The sequence below is a fragment of the Heterocephalus glaber genome, unplaced genomic scaffold, assembly GCF_053883595.1.
Source record: "Heterocephalus glaber isolate CG9 unplaced genomic scaffold, H.glaber_assembly_v1.0 deba00001662, whole genome shotgun sequence".
Classification (NCBI taxonomy): domain Eukaryota; kingdom Metazoa; phylum Chordata; class Mammalia; order Rodentia; family Bathyergidae; genus Heterocephalus; species Heterocephalus glaber.
The window spans coordinates 15,850,001-15,873,963 of record NW_028258403.1 but is presented as its reverse complement, the minus strand read 5'-3'; the positions used below and the strand labels follow the sequence as shown (position 1 = coordinate 15,873,963).

At 38.8% G+C, this 23,963-nt stretch overlaps 2 long non-coding RNA genes and 1 pseudogene across 4 annotated transcripts in view; 1 reads left to right on the top strand and 2 right to left on the bottom strand.

The window, feature by feature from the left end:
• LOC110346255 (uncharacterized) overlaps window positions 1-3,195 on the bottom strand; it is a 32,781-nt gene extending 29,586 nt beyond the window's left edge. For all 3 annotated transcript variants that reach the window (XR_002390182.2, XR_015445766.1, XR_002390183.2), the window contains exons 1-2: window positions 3,030-3,195; window positions 1,322-1,391 (exon numbers count right to left, since the gene is read on the bottom strand). This is a non-coding gene — a long non-coding RNA (uncharacterized LOC110346255). The remainder of the gene's footprint in view (window positions 1-1,321; window positions 1,392-3,029) is intronic.
• Window positions 3,196-3,390: 195 nt separating this feature from the next.
• LOC110346256 (uncharacterized) overlaps window positions 3,391-23,963 on the top strand; it is a 43,530-nt gene continuing 22,957 nt past the window's right edge. Inside the window, exons 1-2 of the long non-coding RNA XR_015445767.1 lie at window positions 3,391-3,569; window positions 14,180-14,268. This is a non-coding gene — a long non-coding RNA (uncharacterized LOC110346256). The remainder of the gene's footprint in view (window positions 3,570-14,179; window positions 14,269-23,963) is intronic.
• On the bottom strand, window positions 17,387-18,270 carry LOC101714971 (TBC1 domain family member 15 pseudogene; annotated as a pseudogene).

The window sequence follows — 23,963 nt, the reverse complement described above, 5'->3', positions numbered from 1 at the left end:
TAAGGAACCCACTCCAGTGATAAAGGCTTAATCCACTCATGAGGGTAGAGGCTAAGCAGCTCTTAAAGGTCCCAGGGGATTGAACCAAGAACCTTCATGCTGAGCTACAACCCCAGCCCTTTTTGTTTTTGATTTTGAGACAGGGTATCACTAAATCACTAGGTTGCTCAAGCTGAGCTTGAACTTGCCATCCTCCTGCCTCAGCCTCCTAGAGTGCTGGAATTAAAAACAAGAAGGAAAGGAGGTGCTGAGGATGTTGTTAGGTGTGAAGGCTTTGAGTTTAATCCCCAGTACTGGGGAAAAAAAACCCAAGAAGCCTCCAGAGAGAAAAAGTGCAAGGATTGAGAGTTTAGAATGCAAAGTCATTGCTCTTTTTCCTTGAAAGAGAAAAAACACAGCCAGACTACTTTTCTATAAACAGATCCAAAATTGAGCATAATTGGCCATAAAGAATTCTGATGAAAAGAATGCAGATGCTTTTTGGCAATAAACTACATGCATGCTTTTGAAGTCCAAAAGGGATAAAATTAAAGATTTTCCCCCCTTGAGTTGTATTTCTTTAAATTTTTATGTTCTTTTTTTTTTTTTTCTTTTGGTACTGGGGATCAAACTCGGGACCTTGCACTTGTGAGGCAGGCACAAGAACCACTGAGCTAAATCCCCAACCCTTCTTAAGTTCTTAACAAGAAAAATTAGATGAAACAATATTTGGGTATGATATGCATGTCTCTAGCCATCTTTTTAAAGACTAGACCCAGCCTACTGAAATGATAAATAATACATATGAATTAAAACTGGAGGAAGCCATGTACAGGAGCAGTTCAGAGTGTAAGCTCTGAAGTTAGCAGCCTGGCTAGACTCATAACTCTAATATTTATTGCATGAGTGAGCGAACTGGTTAACCTGCAGTGCCTCTGCAGATAGATTATCTACTTTGTAGGGTTGCGTGTAAAGATTACAAAAATAATACCAGCAAAATCCTTACAATGGTGATGGCACAGAAACAGCAAACTCTGCAACTACCAGATTAAAAAAGAACCAAGATGATGACAACTATGGAAAGCACTTGACCATTAACCCAAACACAGAGTTCAGGGCCAAGGTTTTAACTCAGTGGTGCTGCTGCCTGCCTCACAAGAACAAGGTCCTGAGTTCAAACCCCGGTACAAAAAAAAAAAAAAGGACAGATTTCAGTCACCAGGTGGCATGTGTCTGTATACAAGAATTAACCCAAAGACACTGTCTTAGTTACTTTTCTCTTCTTGCTGAGACAAAATACCCAACACCCAAAGTTAAAGGGGGCAAGATTTATTTGGCTTACAGTTCGTAGAGGTTTCAGTCCATAATTGGCTGGCTCCAAGGCAGGGTGGCAGAGGGGCAACAAATCAGGGCTGTGGAAGACAGAAAAAGGAACAAGAGAGTTTAACAGCTTCTTTCTGCCCCTTTTATCCAATCCAGACTACTGGGATCAGGGATTGGTGCCAAAACCAAACCAATCACTCACTACAGTGGTTTAGTAATCACACACCCTTAATTCCAGCATCATCCATTCCAGATTCAGCCACCTCTGAAAAAGAAAGCCCCACCTCATCTGCATGAACCTTTGAGGCGACATCTAAACACGAGCCATAACAGACACATTGGCTTTTTCCCATGGCAGCCTGACTCATCTTAGTCCATAATTCCTGACCTGGTAAGGCATCTTTTTTGTTCTCTTCATTCCTGACTCACTTTGGACCTGACGTGATGTCAACATTCTCCCTGGCATCAGTGACTGATTCAGAACACATTATAATAATCGCTCCTGCTTCCTACCCTACCTGCTCCACCTTGGCAACCTGACCCACCTGTTCTTCAAGGCTCTCAGGAATGCACATGCCAGTAGCTAATACTGTCCTCACCTTTCACTCACTTTGACAGACGCAGTGTTCCAGTTCTGGCACAAGCTCCAAAAGAACCTTTGCGGTTGTAACATGATGTAAAGAGTTAAAATTGCCAGACATGGTGGCACCCACCTGTGATCCCAGCACTTGGGAGACTGAGGTAGGAGGATTGCTGCAAGTTCAAGGCCAGCCTGAACTACATAGTGAGACCCTGTTTCAATCAATCAATCAAACAATCAATCAATCAATCAAGAAAGAGATAAAATTGAGTGAGGGAGGGGCTTTGAAAATGTGTTTGTGTTTCTCTAAGTCTTAGTAAATATAGTGTCCATCATATTCCATTACCAATTAGATATATCACATATTTAGGACTAATTCTTTTTCATAAAGATATGATAGAAAACTTGGCTAGGTTACTGACAAATCTATATCTTCCTACCCAAATCAGAGAATATTAAGCCCACTCATCCATAAACCAGGCACCATCATTCATTTGGTGGCCTGTACCTAACTTTATAAATACAATGGCTCACAGAAAGTAGTGAATTTTCATAAATTCATAATAAAAATGTCATAATAAATTTTTCATAAATTCCATAGAGCTAGCCTTGGTGAAATTACATCTGTAACATGATTACACACAACCACTTTGAAGTGGGAACCAGCAACCAATACAATGATGTAAAGAGTTTGATTATAAAGATAGAAATAGTTACAAGAATAAGTGGTGGCCGGGGATTTAGCGCAAGGACCCGAGTTCGATCCCTGGTACCAAAAAAAAAAAGAATAAGTGGTCACCGAAAGGATGTCCTTTGGTACAAGTTGTATACAAAACACAAATTTGTTGAAAAATTAATATTTATATAGTCCTTAAACAATATCCTTTTCACTCTAGGTTAGCACATTTAAAAAGAGGCATAATTAGGGGTCTGCCAGATTGTTCCCATTATATCACACTGCCTCACTTAGGATTAGTACACGGGCAACATTTAAGCGTGGAGAGCCTGACTAGGTAGGCTTGTGGAGTCTTGTCCATATCAATCTTCAAGAGGAGCATGCCTTATATAATTTTAACCAGTCTGCTTAGACACAATAACCTTTTGAGATTCTTCTCTACGTTTTGGATTTCAATTACGATCAACTTACTTCTCAGGAAGTTTATGACAGGCTATCCACACCACCTGTGCACACTGACTCAGGTGGCCTGATTAGAAGTCAGCATTGTTTAAGTGACAATGTCGGGAATTGTCCCACTCGGTCTTCCGTCGGCCAGGGCCTCGATTCCCAACCTTAGGCGAGGCTAAGTTTGTAATGGTCTTCGGGCTCCTCCTGTCCCCGGCGCCCCGCCCCGAGCAGTCCGGCGCGTTTCCTCCGTGTGGGGTCAGGGCGGCCGCGCAGAGCCGGGTCCTCGCGCCCCAGCCCGGTCCCTGTCTCTACGCGAGTGTGTGGTGGCAAGCAAAGGCAGACCTAGGCTTTCGCCTTCCCCACAGGGTTTTGTTGCTTGGTTTTTTTGGTCGGAGACAGCCACCCCATATGTTTTCCGCAGAAACATCGGTGATAACCTGACGAGATCTGCAGTTCTCCTGGGCCTGCGACCACCCTCCAGGCCAGAGCCCTAAACCGGCGCAAGGGTGGTGCGTGGCCTTGGAGAAAAAAGCGCGGGCAGCAGCAGGGGCGAGCGCCGAGGTAAGGGGCGGGGCGCGCCGCCAGCCCGGAGGGCGTGGTTAAGGTCTGAGGGTTGACGTGAGCAGAAAACAACCAGGACCCGCTGTCAACTGCCAAGAAATGTCTCTAGGCCACCAACGTATTAGCAGACACGTTTAGATTCCATTTCTAATTGTAAAATGTGTAATAATATAACCCAGAGTAGGGTCCTTGACCCCAGTTGTTCCTCAAACCCATTACTGAAGCACAGAGCACTCATCTTTAGAGCGGGTTGATTTCCTAACTTTTAGTTTAGTTTGTTTTGTTTTGTTTGACTCTGACCCTGGTCCAGTTCTCTTTTCCAAACACCTGATGTTTCTAGAGGCCGCTAAGGCACCTTTCTTTGCACACTATACACTAAGCCTATGTAATACAGTCAACAACAAAGTCTCATGAAATTAAAAGCTATGTTTTTTTTATTGCCACAGTATAATCATCTTATTAAGAATGTAACATACATAATAGTTTTTAGAGAAAATACAGAACAGGATATATTACAATCCTAAATTTATAAGAGAGAGAAAAAAATACATGTGTAACCCAAAGCATAGGAATAGACAAATCCAAAAGAATGAAGTTAGGCCTTTAACCTATACCGTATACAAAAATTAACCCCAAAATGGATCAAATACATAAATGTAAGAGCTAAAAAATATAAAGACTCTTAGGAGAGAACATGAAGAAAATCTTTATGCAGTGGATTTGGTGAGGATATTTTGGCCATGACAGAAAAATACAGGCAACAACAACAAAAAAAAAGTAGAAGGAATTGTACTGCATCACAATTAAAACCTTAGCTGGGCATGGTGCTGGGGAGTTCCAGACCAACCTGGGCACCACAGTGACCGTATCTAAAAAAAATCAAAACATTAGTTTTGAGAATGCACATGAGTCGGGCCAGGGATTTAGCTCAGTGGTTGTGCCACCTGCCTTGCAAGTGCAAGGTCCCGAGTTCAATCCCCAGTACAGAAAAAAAAAAAAAAAAAAGAATTGTAGAGAATGCACATGAGTTGTAGAGTCCTTACCTAGCATGTACAAGGCCATCGGCTTGATCCCCAGCACCACAAAAAATAAAAATTAATAAAATGTTTTGTTTTATACCTAAAATGTACCAATAAACTTAATGGGGAATAAAATAATAAAATGTTTTGTGCATCAAGGGATATTATCAAGTGAGTGAAAATATAGTCCACAGAATGGAAGAAAATATTTGCAAATCACATATCTGATAAGGGATAAAAATTCTATAACTCAGGTCAGGGATGTAGCTCCTGCCTGGCAAGTGAGAGGCCCTGGGTTCAATTCTGGGTACCAAAAAAGAAAAGTGAAAATAAAAATAAAAATTCTACAACTTAACAATAACAACAAAACCTAAGCAACCAAATTCCAAAGTAAGCAAAGTTCTTGAACAGATACTTCTCCAAATAAGATATACAAATGACCAATAAGCACATGAAAAGATGCTCACCATCACTGGTCACTAGGGAAATGCAAACCCAAACCCAGGCCTCTACTCTTATTAGAGGACCACAGTGACATTTCAGATCCCCTGAAATTAGCGTTAGTTCAGAACCAGTGTCCAGTAGTCCCCGAAATGTCTGATCATTTGCCTTCTCTTTTCTTTTGAGAACACGCCCACATTCTTGAATCTAATGTTCTTCCCACTCTCACCTAGAAAAAATTTCCCCTCTACTTGACTCCCTCTGTTTCCTTCTCTGATCCTGCACATGGCCTGCTGAGTAGCACTGGAGAAAAGGCCATAACTGTGAGAATTCATTCCATGGTGATCCTTGCTCGCCAATCCTCAGGAGCAGGGGCTTCAGTGCTGCCTGCCAGTCTTACTTCTGTTTCCCTATTTTTAATCTCTTACAATATTCTCATAGTAGCCACATTAGACATTTTCTATTTAACTTCCTCAATTCAACTACTTCTGTATACAGATTGTCCAAGACTTGTGATGGTTCAACTAGATTTTTCAACTTTTAGGGTGTGAAAACAATGATATTCAGTAGAAACTATAGTTGGAATTTTGACCTCTTCCTAAGCTGGTCATCCACAGTCCATACTCCCTTGGAATGGTGATGGGCAGCACAGACATCTGCAGAACCCAGCCAGCCCCTGATGGCAGGGGGAAATGACCAAGACCCCATGGTGAACTGCATGGCCGGCATTTTTGGATATAGCTATTCAATAAATTACAGGAGAAATTCAGCACTTTATTATGAAATAGGCTTTGTGTTAGATGATTTTGCCCAATTATAGGCTAATGTCAGTGTTCAAGGTACAAATGTACACTGGGAGACAAGGCTAGGTTAAATGGATTGAATGCATTTTGACACAATATTCCAACTTATGAAGGGTTTATCAGGATGAAACCCCATTTTAAATCAAGGGGCATCTGTACATAATTTTACTACTCCCCACCCCAAGCAACATCTTTCTTTCTATTTAATGGTTATTGAAGTTCTAGAACCCATTTTACCCTTCTTTGTTCCCTTGATTATTTTTTTTATCATCCTCTCCCAATTATTACCATTTTAGCCTAAACCAAAAAGCAGAAACTAAAAATATTCAAATACTCTTTGGCCTTTCATCTCTTTTAGCTACTGTCCTGTTCTTCGTCTCATCTAACCTTCTTGAGTTATATTTGTGTGTGTGTGTGTGTGTGTGTGTGTGTGTGGGTTCACACTTGCACATGCTAGGAGTTGAATCCAGGGCCTCATGTACTCAACGAACACACTCCATTGCGGAGGTACACTTCCAGCCCTGAGAAAGTTGTACCTACTCACTGTCTACACTTCTTCATTTCCCACTCATTTTGTTTGTTTGTTTTTTGAGACAAGGTCTCCCTACGAAGTTCAGAGTGGTTTTAAACTCACTATGTAGCCCAAGCTGGCCTTGAATTCAAGGCAATCCTCCTGCCTCAGCCTCCTGAATGCTGGAACTAGAGGCATGCACCACCATGCCTGGCTCCACTCATTCTTTGGCCCCCTGCAAACTATCTGGCCACTAATATTTCTCTAAAACTACTGTTGGAAAGGCCACTAATGATGTTCTTCTGCCAAAATTCTGATAAACACTGTTTGGAAAATGAGATAAAGTTCATATACCATAGCCAGAGTTGGGTGGTGCACACCTACAATCCCAGCACTCTTAGAGGCTGAAGCAACGAGGTTGCAAGTTTGAGCCCAGTGTGGGCAGTTTAATAACTTAGCAAGATCCCATCTCAAAATAAAAAAAACAAGAATAAGCTGAGGATGTAACTCATTGAAAAAGCCCTGGGTCTGGTCCTTAATACTCCAGGGGAAGAAAAATCACATACCATAAAATTTAACTTTTAAAGTGTACAATATCCTTTAGTATATTCATTAACTTATGTAAATATCACCACTATCTAATTACAAAACATTCTCTTCACTCCTATGCTCATTAGCAGTTGTTACCAATTCCCCTTTCCTGCCGCTTGAGATCACCAGTCTGTTTTCCACCTCTATGGATTTTCCTCTTGTGGATATTTAATATGAATGTGACCTTTTAGGACTGGCTTCTTTCATTTAGGCTAATGTTTTCAAGGTTCATTCATGTTGGTTATGGCTTGTGTCAGGTTTGCACATTTGTACAACTGAAATGTACTACTATAATTCCTTCTTCATAGTCTCAGCAGTTCCAGCATTACTTAAAAGTTCCAGTCCAAAGTCTCTTCTGAAACTTAAGGCAGCTCTTAGCTATGAGCCCTTATTAAAAAAAAAAAAAAAGTTAAATAATGTCAAGATTCAGTGGCACAGGATAAACATTCCCATTATAAAAGGGAGGAATAGGGGAATACAAATGAATCAGACCAAAGCAAAACCAAATCCCAGCAGGGCAAACATTAAATCCTGTAGCTCCATGACCTGAATCTAGGGCACATGGTGTCATGATGTGAGTTCCAAGGGGCTTGTATAGCCATGTTCCTTTGTCCTTGCCAACTGCAGCCCACCTGACCTTCCCTTGAGCCAAGTCTTTTTTTTTTTTTTTTTTTTTGTGGTAGCACATGCCTGTAATCCCAGCACTCAGGAAGCTGAGACAGGAAGATAATCTCGAGTTTGAGGGAAGCCTGGGCTACATAGTGAATTCAAGGCCAGTCTGAACTATATAGCAAGACCCTTTCTCAAAACAAAAACAAACAAAAAAATGGTCTGGAGAGCTGGGGGCAGAGTAGACTGGGGACCCCTTGGCAGCCCACTAGAAGATAGCCCCTCACACAAAGATAGCTGTTTTCCTCCCAAGGATAAAACTTTTCAAACAGCGCTGAGACTTTCCTCAGCAGATGTTTCACATTGCTAACATCTCCAACTTCCTAGGGTCTCCACTGCAGCTTTGGATTCACTCCCTCAGCTTCATGCATTGACCTCTCAGAGGCTCTGGGCAGGGGCTCCAGCCTTTTTACATATTGTGTGGCCTTCCAGTCCTTTTGAAGTCTGGGTGGAAGCCTCTATGACCACACAGCCCTTGTCTTTTACATGCCTATAGAACCAGCCTCGCATGAACAATGCCAAGATATGCCATCAGAGCAAGCATTAGCCAGGCCTCTGTGGACCACAGCTGCAGTGGACTCTTACGTGCCTTAATGGTTGAATATAAGGAAACAGTTTCCTAGGCAGCCTAGAGTAAGCAGGGTACTCTGGAGCTCTCTTCTCAAAGCAAAGTCATTTCAACAACTTTACACTTTTACACCTTCTACCCTGAGGTCTTGCTGATTTCTAGGATGCTCTCAAGACATCTTCCTGTCCCAGTTCAAAGTATTTGGTTTCTTTTTAATGGCACTAATTTCTTCAGCAACCATACCTCCTTTAACCCCAACTTTACATGTTTCTTTTCTGGCCAAACTGAGAGCTTTTCAAATCTTTCTGCTCTGCTTTTTGATACTGATTCTCACTGAAAATCTGGCTAAAAGCAGCTAGCAATACCCATAGCATGGCCTGAATATTGGGCTGCCTTGAAATTTTCTCCACCATATCAATTAGTCCATTGCTTTTACACTAAGCTTCACACAAAGTTTTAGGGAACAAACAATATGTAGACAAATTCTTTCCAAGAATGCAACATGCATGCTCTCTAATCTAATTCATAATAGAACCTCATTCCCAACTGAAACCTCATGAATACAGTCTTTATTGTTTGTATTTTAATCAGCATCCTGGTCTTCTGAGCTCCTACCTGAATTGCCCATCATTCTCTGCTTACAGTATTCAGGGCTTCTCTAGCCTACATCTCCAAACCTTTCCAAACTCTTCCTGCAAACAAAATCCAAAGACTTCTGATCCACATGGTCAGGTATAGTCATAGCAACAATCCCATTTCTCTGCTCCCAATTTTCTGTGTCAGTTAGATTTTCATTAATGTGATCAAATATGTGAGAAAGTCAACTTAGAGGAGAAAAAGGTTATTTGGGCTCAGGGTTTCAGAGATTTCAAACCATGGTCAGCTGGCTCCATAATGGAAACAGCATGGCAGAACACCATGACAGAGGAAAACTGTTCAACTCTTAGCATCTGGGAAGCAGAGATTCGGAGAACTAGACAGGAAGGAACCAGGGAGCTGATATAGTTCCCAAGGTCATTGTGCTCACTTTGCCAACACATATATCAAGGTCATGTGTCCCCAAGACATACCCAGAAGTGTGCTTTACCAATCTCCTAGTTGTCTCTTAATACAGTCAAACTGACAATCAAAATTAACCATCACACTATGTATTGTAGATCTGATCAGATATACAGTTTGCAAATTTTTTTTGATTTTCCACATGGAAATTTTTACCTTGCAGTTTTTTTCTGGTTAGTTTTTAAGTCTTATATGGCTTTTTGGCTTTGTATCATGCTTAGAAAGTATTTCTCCAACAGATATTATCAGAATAAAAATAAACCTTTTATGGTTTTATCTAATAATTTCACAGTTTTGTGTTTTTATATTTAAATCTTTGATTCATGTGAAATTTATCCTAGGATAAGGCAAGACACATAGATTCACTTTTTCTTCCTGATTGACTATTTTTTCTTTTGTCGAATTTGATTAATTGAATAATCTTACTCCATTTATATAGCCACTTTTATCATATTTCAAATTCCCTTATTTTCAAATGTATTTCTCTATTCTTCAATCTAATTATTCTGTGTGTTTGTTAGCCATTACCAACTTTGAAATTATTATTGGTTTATGTCTTAGGTATTTTTCTCATTGCTGAGAAAATATACCCAACACCCACAAGTTAAAGGAGGAAAGGTTTATTTCAGCTCACAGTTTGTGGAGGTTTCAGTTCCTAGTCAGCTGGTTCCAAAGCAGGGCAGCACAGCAGAGAGCCACTGCAGAGGAGAAACATTCCATAGTATGGCAGGGCAGGCAGAAGTCATCAAGCAGCAGCAGCAACAGAAGCAGCAGCAGCCTGCCTTCTTTCTGTGTCCTTATATTCCTTCTAGGCTATCTGCCCTTTGGGCAGTTCCACCCACACCCAGGGTGGGGCAGCCTTAATCTCAGCATCATACCCTTAATCTCAGAATCACACCATAGATCCAGCTGGCTCTAAAAAGCCCCATCTATGAGTGCATGAGGCTTTAGGGGGACATCTATATACAAGCCATAACACTTTATAATACAGTATATCTTAGTATCTTCTTTTTTCAGAATCATTTTAGCTTATATGGGAGATTTTAAATTGTCCCCTCTAAGGAATAAATTCTTTCTTTTTTTCTTTTCTTTTCTTTTGTTTTTTGTTTTTTGAGACAGGGTCTCGGTGTGTAGTCCAGGCTGGTCTTGATTTCACTATGTAGCCCAGGCTGGCCTTGAACTCTCAGTGATCCTACTGGGTCAGCCTCCTGAGTGCTGGGATTACAGGCATGCCCCGGCCTAGGAATAAATTTCATATTGTTTATTTCAGCTTGTGGAAACATTTTTTAATCTTAATTCTAAAACTGTTTGCAGTTTCTTTTTCTGTATAATCACTTTTAATAGCCATTTCTGTAGATCTTAATCAAATATAAAAATGTGAACAGAAAAGGGCCAGAAAAAGAATGTTGTAGCATTCTCCTAGAGCCTTATTACTCTAAAGGTGGTCTAGGGCTTAATCTTAACAATATTACTTGGGAATTTATCATAAATTCTGAATCTTAGGCCCCAACCTAGATTTACTAATTCAAAACCTACTTTTTTGTTAGGCATGGTGGCATATGCCTGTAACCTCAGCCACTCAGGAGCCTGAGCAAGGAGAACAAGTTTAAGGCTAGCCTGGACAATTTATGGAAACCTGTCTCAAAGTAACAAAAAAAAAAGGGCTGGGAAAGTAACTCAGTGGGAAAAAACTCTGGGTTCAATCTCTAGTACCATCACAAGAAAGAAAGAAAGAGAAAGAAAGAAAGAAAGAAAGAAAGAAAGAAAGAAAGAAAGAAAGAAAGAAAGAAAGAAAGAAAGACTGAGAGAGACAGAGAGAGAGAGAAAGGAAGGAAGATCTCCATTTTAACAAGATCCCCCAAGTGATTCCTCTGAGTATTGAAGTTGGAGTGTAGTGTACAATATATACTCCCCTCTAGCATAGTAAGTCACACCTTTCACTGCACATTAAATTCACCCGTGGGAGCTTTTAAAGAGCACTGAGAACTGGGCTGCACCCCAAGAGAATGATTTAATTGGCCTGGGGCTGGAACCCTTGGCACTGGTATTTTTTAAAACCCCTAATTGCAGCCAGGGTTGAGAAACAGTGCTCTAGAGTTCCAATTTGACATCGTTAGGATTCTAGTTACTTAAAAACGAGGAAGGAAGGAGGCCTTGCCATCTGACGGGATGTCATTAGAAAACAATAGTGAGCTGAAACCCTCATCCATGAAACCTGCGCCTCCAGAACCTTTCACCTGTTATGCCTACCTACCTGGTTTGGGTTTTTGGATCGCCATTTCTTTGGTTTCCTTCATAAACAATTCCTGCTTCCTAGTAACCTCGCCACCTCTTTTTCATCTTCCAGCTCTTGAGACAGAAGAAATGTCTGGCGCACTCATTTGTCTCTGCGCTGGCTATGGGGGAGTGTGACTTGACAAGGGGCTGTCTGCCTCTCCCTTTGCTCCCCTTGCGCCCCAATGGACTGGGACAGTTTGCTTCAGTCTTTTCCCTGGCTATTAAACTGCCGGCCATTCTTCATCCCCAACGTGAGTGCGGTCAGGCTGCGTGGGGCCCCTTTCTCACTCCAGCCACTTCAGCCAATTCTGTTGCATTTTTAAGAACAGAGGGGACACCCTGGAACCGCAGTGAGCCTTAGAAAGATTCCCTGGGCTCAGTCCTCACTCTCACTGAAGCAGGCCTGCAAGCTGCTACAGAAGTAGCCCTTTCCAGTGACTCCTTGGGTTTGTGTGTAGGAGAGGTCCCCCGTGTGTCTTCATGTAGGCCCTGTTACTTTGGGGTTCTTGTAAACCTGCTTATGATCTATGTCATGAATAGTGTGGACTCTAAAAAAGTCTTTTGTAGCGTGGACAGAGTGAATAAACAGAGCTGTTAGCACTGGGGTGTTCTGGAGACCAGCAGCTAATGGATAAGGTTTTGGACATGCCTGTTCATTCTAGCTCCAGGAAGTAGTTTCATTTTTTTCCAGCTTGACAATATCAGCTGGACACTGTGGTGCATGGCTGGAGGATGGAGAGTTCAAGCTCAGCCTGAGCAACTTAGTGAGACCCTGTCTCAAAAAATATAATGCTGGGGATCTAGCTCAGTGGTTCCACTGCCTGCCTCGCAAGCACAAGGTCCTGAGTTTGATCTCTGGTACCAAAAAAACAAAAAAACCAAAAAAATATAAAAATAACAGGGAATATAGCTTGATGCTGAAAGAAAGACAGAGGAAAAAAGAGAAGATATCCCCTGTTGCTTAGAAGATGGAAGCAATCTAGTAACAAGAAGCCCAATTCTTTTTGTTTTCAGCTACTAAAATCATACCATAGATCTATTTCTGATGTAGATCTATTTCTTTTTCCTCCCTCCCTCCTCCCCTTCTTGTGTTTTTTTTCCTGCTTCCCTTCTTTTTCTTCTTCTTGTATTTCTCCCCCACTAACTCCCAGAAAGAGTCTTTATGGTAGAAGATAAAGACAGTTTATATCAAGTTAGAAATGTCTTATATGAAGATAGAGATTTAAAATTTTTGGTATTATGATGTGAATTTTAGTTTTCAGACATACAAAGTGTTAAAAGCAGACTTGATTCAACACGCATTTGTCAACAAATCATTCATATGTATTTTATGGTCTGCCTCAAAGTCTGCCTTTTCCAACTTCACAACAGTACGAAGGAAAAGTTAACAATTATGACTGTAGAGTTAAAATTTACTTCATGCCAGATACAATTATTAACTGCATTTACAGGTCAGGAAGCAGAGAAAGGGACATTAACTAATGTAAGTTATTACATACATCGTTTAGTTGTAGCTGCTAAGTGCCAAAGGTAGGATTCAAATCCAAGTCTACCTTACTCTAGGGAACAAGCAAGTAACCACACCACAAACTACTCTTTAATCTCTGTGGTTCCCTGCTGCTGGGCTGTCAGGTTAAGCTCACTTCTAGCCTTCAAGTTGTTAGATTCAGACTACTGAAGATTCAGACTTGACATAGGGCTTGGAAGCCACTAATTAAGCAATTTCATCCCCATGTCTCTCATGATGTTTTTTCTTTTTCTTTTTCTTTCTTTTTTTTTTTTTTTGGTACGGTGAATTGAACTCAGGTCCTTGTGCTTGCGCAGCAGGCGGTGAAACCACAGAGCTAAATCCCCGGCCGTCATGATGTTTTTTCTAAAAAACAAAAACCCTGCTTTCCTTCAGTGATACATAAATGAAAACAAGCCCTGGCCAGGGATTTAGCTCAGTGGTTCCACCACCTGCCTCGCAAGTGCAAGGTCCCGAGTTCGATCCCCCGTACCAAAAAGAAAAAAATAGGGGGTGCTTTTGTTTGAACTCCTCTGCTTTGCAATTTGAGCACATGTTTATAGACTCATTTGTGCCCACACTTATGTGACTATTTGCTTTCTTTTCAGTCCCTGTACATATTTGAAACAGACAGAAATATGGACATTTGCTGGGTGTGGTGGTGCACACCTGTAATCTCAACACTCTAGGAGGCTGAGGCAGAAGAATCATAATTTTGAGCCCATCCTGGGCAACTTAATGACTTAATGAAATCCTGTCTCAAAATAAAAAATAAAAAGGACTGGAAATGTGTAGTTCAGTGTGAAGATCCTGGGTTCATTCTCCAGTACCAAAAAAAGAAAAAGAAAGAAAAAGAAAGAAAGAAAGAAAGAAAGAAAGAAAGAAAGAAAGAAAGAAAGAAAGAAAGACAGACATGTACCATTCCCCAAATACTCAATTTTATATTATATTTTCAGGTTTTGAACTCAATTGTAACCCACTTTTCAGAATTGCATATAGAAAATAACAGAAGAGGGTTTTAAAAGTTAATTTAAACATTTGAATCTGTATTTTAACAAAAGGTATTAAAACACACATCTTCACTACAAATTACAATAAATGACTTTAACACATCAATTTTGGTTTAGCTACTAATTATAATCATTATACTACTGTTTTTCTGTAGGTTACTGGTTTTTAACCGCTGGAAGGAAAAAACACATTCACAGCAATATGAAATTCAGCCTACAACTCTCCCACACCAAAAAGGAAAAGGTAATTACTTAAGTATTTCTCAGCTGTCTAGAGCTTTTGTTATCTCTAATTGCATTTAGAATTTAAGATCTGACTATACATTGGAACATCGCTTATGATCAGATCACCTGTGTAAACACTCCAGATTATCTGGGAAATATGAGACAATTGTTCTCCAGGAGCGCTTTCTCTCTTTCCCTGAAACATCTTTCTGACCCTCACTGCCAGTTGCCCTTTCCGTCTCTCTCCCTGCTGAGATCTGATGTCCCATTTCTTTTTTTTTTTAAAGTAGAAAATTTATTCCCTACAAGTTAAGACATTTGCAAGTACAAAAAACATAGCAGTAATTTTTCTTTGAAGAGTGCTTTTCTCTCAAATTTGGTCTACACAATGCAGTTTCTTGTCTACAGAGCAACAAATACCCATCTTTCATCCTATTGCCTTAGAAAGGTAAGACCTTGATCTAAATAGCTTAGGTGATAACTCACTAAGATCATTTTTAAGTATCTAGGTAACGTGCAGTAGTATTTATTGCTAGAGAGGAAAAATATACTTCAGGTGGCATAACATCTGGACTTTTTCTTCTCTGTAGCATCTTAAAACCAAACTTTTAAGGGATCATGCCTATTATACATTAGCAAAAGATGTTTTAAGATTCGTCCTTAGCAATATAATAAATGATGCCTGAAAAAAATGAAATCAAACAAACCTGAAATAGGCTTAAATCTTCAGGATAATCTAGAGGGACGTTATTATATGTGGCCAAGTCTGTAAATCTGAAGTATGTTTGCCTAATTGATGTCCCATTTCTTACAAGCCATACACAAGTCAGTAACTGATCAACTAATTCAAACTAACACAGTCATAACCAATACCGCCTAGGGAATTTGTGGAAGAGGTTTGTGGCTTTCATATCCCACCTGGGTAACAGCTTAATTAATCTCCAAGAGTGTTTCTGATCAAATTAATTGACAAATACTCTACACTGGGAAAGAATATGTTGTTTAAATGTAAAATAGTTCTTTACTAAGGAAGCTATTGTTTAGATTTAATTGTGTTTCCCATGTGAGGAAAAAAAAAGCTTTTAAAATCTAGAGTTGAAGTGAAGATTAGGAGATTACTTCCAAATTCATGATCAGAGATTTATCTTTTTTCCTAGCTTTGTTGTGATTAGATGTCTCATACACATTCTTATATTAATTACATATACGATCATAAAAGTGGTGGTCATATTTCATGGGAATGTCATGAAATTGATGATTATTCATCACATTATAATATAAAACAATAATGATAATATTTTAAATGATAATCTGGTTTTCTACAGTACTTCTAAATTTTAAAACTACATGGGTGTAGCAGGCCATGATGGTGCATGCCTGTAATCCCAGTGGTCTGGACAGCTGAGCTAGGGGATTGAAAATTTGAGCCCAACCTAGGCAACTTAAGCGACTTAGATTCTATCTCAAAAATGAAAGCTCAGGTGATCCTGAGCAGCAGCAGAGGCTGCATCCACTGGGGGAGGGGGTGTCCCCCTGGGGAGCCCGAGGACTGGGACCCCAAGTGCGTGTTCTGCGGCACCGAGCTGCTGCACTGAGAAAATGAAGACCTGGTTTGCTTCAGAGATATCAAACCAGCATCACCTTATCATTATCTTGTGGTGCCGAAAGAAGCACATCAGAAATTGCAAAGATCTAAAAAGAGATCATATAGAATGGTTGAGATCATGGGGACTGTGGGGAAAACCATCCTTGAAAAGAATAATTTCACAGACTTCACAGACATGAGGATGGGTTTCCATGTGCCACCATTCTGGTCCATCTCCCACCTGCACCTTCCTGTTCTGGCGCCAGTCAGCCAGCTTGGCTTCTTATCCAGGTTGGTTTGCAGAGTGAATTCCTATCTATTGGTTCATCACAGCTGGTTATTTGATTGAAAAACCAAGAACATGAAAATGTCAGCAGTGGAAGGTTTTCTTAATGTTGGCTCAGTATAATGTTTTGGTCCTTCTAAAGTCTAATAGCAATTTTAAGGTTTGTGGAGTTTTGTTTTTTTCAATTTCAAATTTACTTTAATGATATGTACAGAGTTAACAAATTACAATTAAAATGGAATCAGTTATGTTAATTCCACATAACTTAAAATCATGCAATACTGCATGGTTAAAAACACCAGCTTCATTCATATACAAAAAAGTATCAAGACTCATGATAGTATCTTGAAATATTTGACATAAGCATTTTGCAAAGAGTATTTTATAAAAATTTAAAGACCTGGTTAATCAATTAATGCATTAGGGAAGATAATAAACATTTTTAGTAAAGTTACAAGCATTTAATTTTAAAATTATACCAGGTACAGGGTTGAATGCAGTCTCATGAAATAAATGTTAAGAAAATAGTTTTGAAAAAATCTCATATTGAAGCCAGGTACTAATTTCATTGAATCAGTTTATATAAATCAATAGTCAAGTTTATTCAGTTAAAGAAAATATGCCTATCCTTTCTTATACCCATAAATAGTACTTATAGTCTTTATTTACAAGTGAAGAAATGTTCAATGTAAAAAAGATACTGCCAATCCACTTATTATAGTCAAAATAGGTTTTTATCTGCACATTAAGTTGCACTGATGAACATGTCCAATTTAAATCACATTCAACCAGCATAAATATTTAAGCTGAGCATTTTGTTGTAAACAATAGGAAAAAGCAAACTCATTTTTAAAAATTTCAACACTGGGCAACAATCTACTTCTCAGCTTAGAATGCTATATGAAGGCTCGACATTTACTTTAATCAAATCCAAAAACCACTAAATTTAAGAGTAAACAAAGTGAATGTTTTTCAAAGTGCATAATTTCCAATTCATCCACTTGTAGCATTTACCCAATTCCAGTTCTTCAGCAAGAAAATAAAATGTACTTGGCTATAAAAATACTAAGGAATGTTATTTAAAAAGAAAGGGTATTTGGTAGAAGTAACTAGAAAAATAATTAGTTTAAAACTTTGTAAAGCTTTAATGCAAGAATATCAGTACACTTTCTTTCCGTCAACATTTAAAGCATGATCAGTACCAAGGTTTCAAACGTCCACCTTTCAAGTACTTGAAAAAAGGTTTCAATAAACTGTCCTTAAAAAAAAAAAAGCAAGACAAATGATCATGCAGGTGTTACTCTGCTAACATTTGGGGACAATGGTATCTGTGCTGGCCTGTCATCTCTGGTTCCACTGGTAGCAAAGGTAGGCAAGGTGATGCTCTGAAACACAGATGCAGGACAGGTCGCGCCAACACTTTCATCTTCACCAGTGTCTGAATCTGGGGTTGTAACTTCACTCTCCTGAAGCCCCAGGATCTCACAGCTTGTGGCAATTCCTTGCATTTTACCATCCGTAGAGAAATCGCTTCTGCCTTGCATAGTACATCTTCCACATCAATTTTCATGGACAACTCTTTGATATGCTTAAGTATTTCATCGAAGCCATAATGTTTTTCCATTATTTGCTGCTTTTCTGATTCAAGAATAGCACAACAGAGAAGACGGAAGTTTTTACATGGCAGTTCAGTCCACATTACCTCCCATAGTCAAAGAATATCCAGAAAGCTAAATTCCCTTTTAAATCTGATTAAAAGTCATCTGAAGCAAAAATATGGGTATCCCGAGTCCTGAGATTCTAAGTAACTGCAAAATCCACTGTCCAATAATTGAAGTTAGATACTCAGCTGAATTAACTGGGTCTTCATGCCTTGCATTTGTTCTTCAAAATTTTGATCCATTTGGTCCATGTAAGAGGCAAAGCACCAAAAGGCATCCACTTTGTTTTCCATTACATACAAAACAGGAGAAAGTAAGTCACTCATTCCTTGCACATATCCTAAATCAAAATCATACATACAATAGGTCATCAAAATGTCATGAAGCAAAAGCAGCCCTGGATTATCTTGGCCTTCATAAAATTTGTTTGTTCAATCTGTTTGGTTAACATCTTTTTCAATAAGACTTCTATAATCTCTTAATCTTGAATTTCTCTTCTCTTGTTCCTCATTGATAGATTTCCACTGTAGCTTCATCCTGAAGGATTCATCAGTTTTTGCTTTTGTAATTGAGTTCTTTCCTCCTTAGTACTGTCCCAAGGAAAGTAATCCAGCAGAAATTTCCATGCTTGCTTTCTCAATGAATAAGACCTCCTCTAAATATCATCTGCTTCATATTATCTACATTTAAAATTCTCCCTTCAGGATCAGTGTTCTTAGTCCATTCTTCCAGTGATACTGGCTCTCTCAGCTGAACAATGGGTCATTCTCCCAAATCAATTCTTGTGATGACTTCAAATCCTGGTTCTTCTTGTTGATTTATCTTTAGACCTGGAATGGCATCACTAAGAAAATCTGTCATTTCTGAAGGTGGTCGTTGATGTGCAGAAGGATCACTGCCTCTTAAACTATCAAAAATGTAGTTTGTAACTTTGGAAAATCCTACCATAGTTGCCGTGTAAGGATCCTTTTTAATTTTTTGTATTAAACCATATGCTGGTTCATCAAGATTTTCAAAAGACTGTGAAAGACTCTTATTTTGACAATTCACAAGAAGTATTCTTTTATCTTGTGGAGATCTCCATTGGTAAGTGATTTCTTTTTAAAAGAGACTGTATTAACCATATCCCACTCAGCTTCATAACTGTTCAAATGTTCCACACCTCGATGAGCTCTTTCTCTTGGGACCTGGGTCCATTCTACGACCGAACTGGAGTCCTTTCTAGGATAGTGGATACTAGTAGAATCCAAAGCATCATCCAATGGTCTCTAGTCCACTATTACTTCAGCATCCTTTTCTAAAACACGTAATATGCCTGAAATTAAGCTGTCTTGGTCATTGGTCTTTGCACAAGATGAGTGAATATACACCCACTCCTGTTCATATATGATCAGTCAGTCCCAGCTGTTCACAAAACACCCCCAGCACTCGGTTTGTGGAGTTTTATAAGAGGCTGCTGCTGGGCAGTCTTAACTCATCTCTGAATGTGTTTCCTGGAGTCTGTGGTACAGTTATATAAGTATTTGTCACCAGCTTCTTTGTTTTAATGGTTCTCTTAAGATTTCAAGTATTATAAGAAACTGTAGGTAAAATTCCATTTAAAACAAATTCTGTTACGATGGGGACTCGATTTTTTATCAGCAGGTGCAGCACCACTGAGCTACATCCCCGGCCCTGGCGCTATATCTTTTAAAAGTTCAAATAATACCATTTCTCAATAGTTATTTATGAAGAATAAACTGGTATAGAAAGTAGCTTATTGGAACCTTTACTACTGTGAAGGAGAAAAAGAAATTAACTATTTCTTGATAGTTTATAGATTTACACATAAATTTTCAAAATAATACCATATTATACAGTCATCTCTGATCTTACTGATGGGAAGAAATTATGTATGTGTCCGTTTTTACTCAAATTTTGATATTGGTTTCCACTACTTAAAGCCTAGCATCTTTTTAATAAATTGGTCCTGAAAGTTATATGACATAGTAGGTCCCTATTAGCCATGTAGGATATGGTCCAAGACCCTCAGTGGGTACTTGAAACTCAGGACTCTATATACATTGTATGTATATTGCATTTTTACCTACACATATGTACCTGTGATGCATTGTCATCTATAAATTAGACACAGTAAGAGATCAACGATAATAATTAATAATCAAATAGAACAGTTGTAATAGTTACTATAATGCTTTTGCCAGCCCCCCTCCTGTACTTCAGGACCATTACTAAGTAGAATAAAGGTTAGCTGCAAGTCTGATAACTGAGGTGCTTACTATGGGTAGGTAGTGTTTACAGCACGTATGACTTATGTTCCAGGTGGTGGGAGATTTCATAGTGCTACTCAGAATGACATGCAGTTTAAAATGCATAGATTATTAATTTCTGGAACTTTTATTATTTTCAGTTGACCCACAGGTAACTGAAACTATAGAAAGTAACAGTCACAGAAAGTGAAACTTCGGATAATGGAGGAGTACTATAATGTAATTTCTAACAAGAATTCACTGTATCAAGCAATTTGGCTGTCTAACAGAATTCACTGTAATGGAATTTTATCTGTAAGAACATAGAAGAGGAAGAAACAGAGTGGTATTAAAACTGACAGAAACTTTTAAAAAATGAAAAATTTTGAAAGGGCTAGGGATGTAGCTTAATGTAAAGCCCCTTGGTTTGATCCAAAAAAATATAGATAAAAATATAGCATGATGGTTTATAATTTAAGAAGTGTGTGAACCTGAGCACGGTGGCCACATGCCTATAATCTCAGCACTTGGGAGGCTGAGAATTTGAGGCTAGCCTGGACTACTGAGTGAGTTCAAGTCCAGCCTGAACTACAAAGTGAGATCTTGTCTCAAAAAACAAAAACAAAACAAAAATGCAGAATGAATTCACTACAGAATTTAATTGTGTTTGAAAAATTTTCCTTACACAATAAAATAAACAAAATTGGTGGCATACAATAAATGAAAATTGGCACTTTACCTCAATAATAAGTACAACCACTAAATCAATATAGCTGATTGATAGAAATTGAATTATAATTTTTAATTTCATATATAGCATATATTCCAAATAATGTCTCCATTGCAGACTGCATAGATTTTTTTCCTTTTTTTGAGACAAGGTTTTGACTCTGTTCAGGCTGGTCTTGAGCTCAATAAGTTGCCCAAGCTGGCCTGGAATGCCCAATCCTCTTCCTTTGGCCTCCCAAGTGCTGGGACTGCTGGAATGTGCCACTACTCCCAGCTTCCATTTTTAAGCTGTAGTACTTAATTTAGATTTCTCCCTGAAGTTTTAGAATTGGTATAAAAAGTGAGCAAAGCTTTGAAAGCAATTATGCTGAAAGGAACTTGTGTATGACTACTAGCATTTAGAGAGTTTGATTAATTTTCAATATTTTATGGACAATTTGAATCATATGTACTTTTCTCAATTAAATTTAAAAATTTAAACATTTTTTGATGAGTATGAATAAATCTTGTGTCATTTTAGTGACCATGTGTGCACAATTGTTTTGCCTGTATAAATGGTGAATCAGAAATTTTTTTTTCAGTACTGAGGATTGAACTCAGGGTCTTTACACTGAGCCACATATCCGGCCCCCTTTTTTTCCTTTTTTGGTGCCAGGAATTGAACTCAGGGCCTCACGCTTACCAGGTAGGTGCTGTACTGCTGAGCTATATCCCCGGCCCAGCCCCTTTTTTATTTTGAGACAGGACCTTGCTATGTCACTAAATTGCCCAGGCTGGACTCAAACTTGCAATGCTTTTGCTTCATCCTCTCAGAGTGCTGGGATTACAGGTGTGTGCCACCATGCCTGAAGTGAATCAGAACCTTCTGACTGGTCAGGAACTATATATTTAAAGATGTAGACAGTGGTATTGCTTTTTATTATTGCATTGAATTATAAAAATTAAATTGAACTTTTATTTTCAAAATTTAACAAGGCAGAGAGAAAACTCAGAAGTACTTTGGTAAGCTATTTATTTATTTTAGTACTGGGGATTGGACCCAGGACCTTTGCACTGAGCTACATAGCTACATCCCAACCTTTTAAAACAAACAACAACAACAACAAAAACAGGGTTTTGGTAAGTCTTGAAGTTGCCCAGGCTGGGCTTGAGTTTGTGATTCTCCTGCCTCATCATCCCAAAGTGCTAGAATTACAGGTGTGTGCCATCATGCCTGACTTATGTTTTATTCTTTCTAATTCACTTAAATAGATTTTTCTGTTTACCTGTGAACTTTTTGTACATTTGTGTATCCTGTATGATAATCCTTCAGTTATTTAACATGAATTTATGAGGTATGTTTTCTAGGCTTAGCACTTGACTAAATGATAGTAGGGCATAATAATCTTATTTCCTAAACCAAAAGAACAAAACACATGCTCTGACAAATATATCTCTGGTGATAGTGTCTCTGAATCACAGAAATCAGGACTATTCTGGAAACCCTGAAACACAGTATAGCCAAATGTGTGAGTTACATAAGTAAATAAAAGACATCATATAAACGATAACGGCTCAGGCATAATGGAGGGCATCAGGAGTCAGGTAGATTTGGGTTGACTACTGGCTACATCATCTCTGTTACTTAGTGGTTTCATCATTTTGGGGAAGGAAGTCAATCTAATATCCTGAGCCTTAATCCTCACAAGTGAAATGTGTTTAATAATGTCTACTTCAACTAGAAGTGAGAAGGTTAAATCAGGTAATGCATATATAACACTCAACACAGTAATGAGCACATAGTAGCATTTGATAAATCTCATCTGTATTTTTTTCTTTTTTTGTACCAGGGATTGAACCGCCCCAGCCCCTTTGTTTTTTATTTTGGTTTTTTTTGTGTGTGTTTAGTTCGTTTGTTTAGTTTTTTAAGACAAGATTGGGCCTGGGATTTAGCTCAGTGGTGCCACACTTGTCCCCCAAGCACAAGGTCCTGAGTTCAATCCCCGGTACTGCAAAAAAAAAAAAAAAAAAAAAAAAATAGACAGGATCTCACTGTGTAGTTCAGGCTGGTCTTGAACTCACTATGTAGCCCAGGCTGGCCTCAAACTCATGGCAATCTTCCTGCTTCAGCCTCCCAAGTGCTGGGATTACAGGTGTGCACCATCATGCCCAGCTATTTTGTTCTTTTTTGAGACAGGGACTCACTGAATCCCTAAATTGCCCAGACTGGGTTTCAATTTTTGATCCTCCCGCCTCAGCCTCCCATGCATTACAAGCATGAGTTGCCACACCTGTTTAATCTAGCATTTTTGTTATTATTTCATTGTAGCAATTAAAAGGAGAAGGTGGGCATTGTTATATTTTGGTAAAAATGTTACTGCTGAAAATTTTTGTGGCGTAAATATGTTGATCTCATTCTCTATTATCAGATTTAATAATTTAGCTATTAAAATTATTTCTGAAAAATGATTTAATGTTTTATGATTCTTTTTTTTTCTTTTCAGTACTGGAGATTGAACCTAGGGCCTTCACATGGAACTAAATTCACAGCTTTTATTTGTTTATTTATTTATTTTTGGTTTTCTGAGACAGGGTCTTGCTATGTAGCTCAAGCTGCCCTTGAACTTGTATCGATTCTCCTGCCTCCACTTCCTGAGTGATGGGATTACAGACATGCACTAACCATGCCTGGCTGTTTACTTATTTATATTTTGAGATGAAGTCTAACTCATCTCTAAATTTCCCTGGGATTACAGGTGTGTATCACCACACCCAGCTATGATTCTGCTTCTTAATTCCCTCTTTTGAATCTTTATTTGTTATATAATATCTGTGGTTAACTTAAATGATGTATTAATACACTAGAGAGCTAACAAGTATTTGTTGAACTATAGTTTATTGGGCATATACTAGATGTCAGGCACTGTCCTAGAAGCCGAGGACTTAACGATAAGAAAAACAATTCTTGTCCTCATGGAGTATACAGTCTAGTGGAATATACAGGGTAATCAAATAACTACACAAATAAATGTAAAAGCGTGTTTTCAGTAACTGCTATGAAAGAGATATGCATGGTGTTATGAGTGAATGCAGCAAACAGCGAAGTCAGTCTAGGCTCCCACGAGGAAGAGACAGGCGAATACTACAGGTATGAGTCACCAAAGACAGTGGGAAGAATATTCCTAGCAAAGAAAACAGCACTAGCAGAGACAAAGTTACCATATA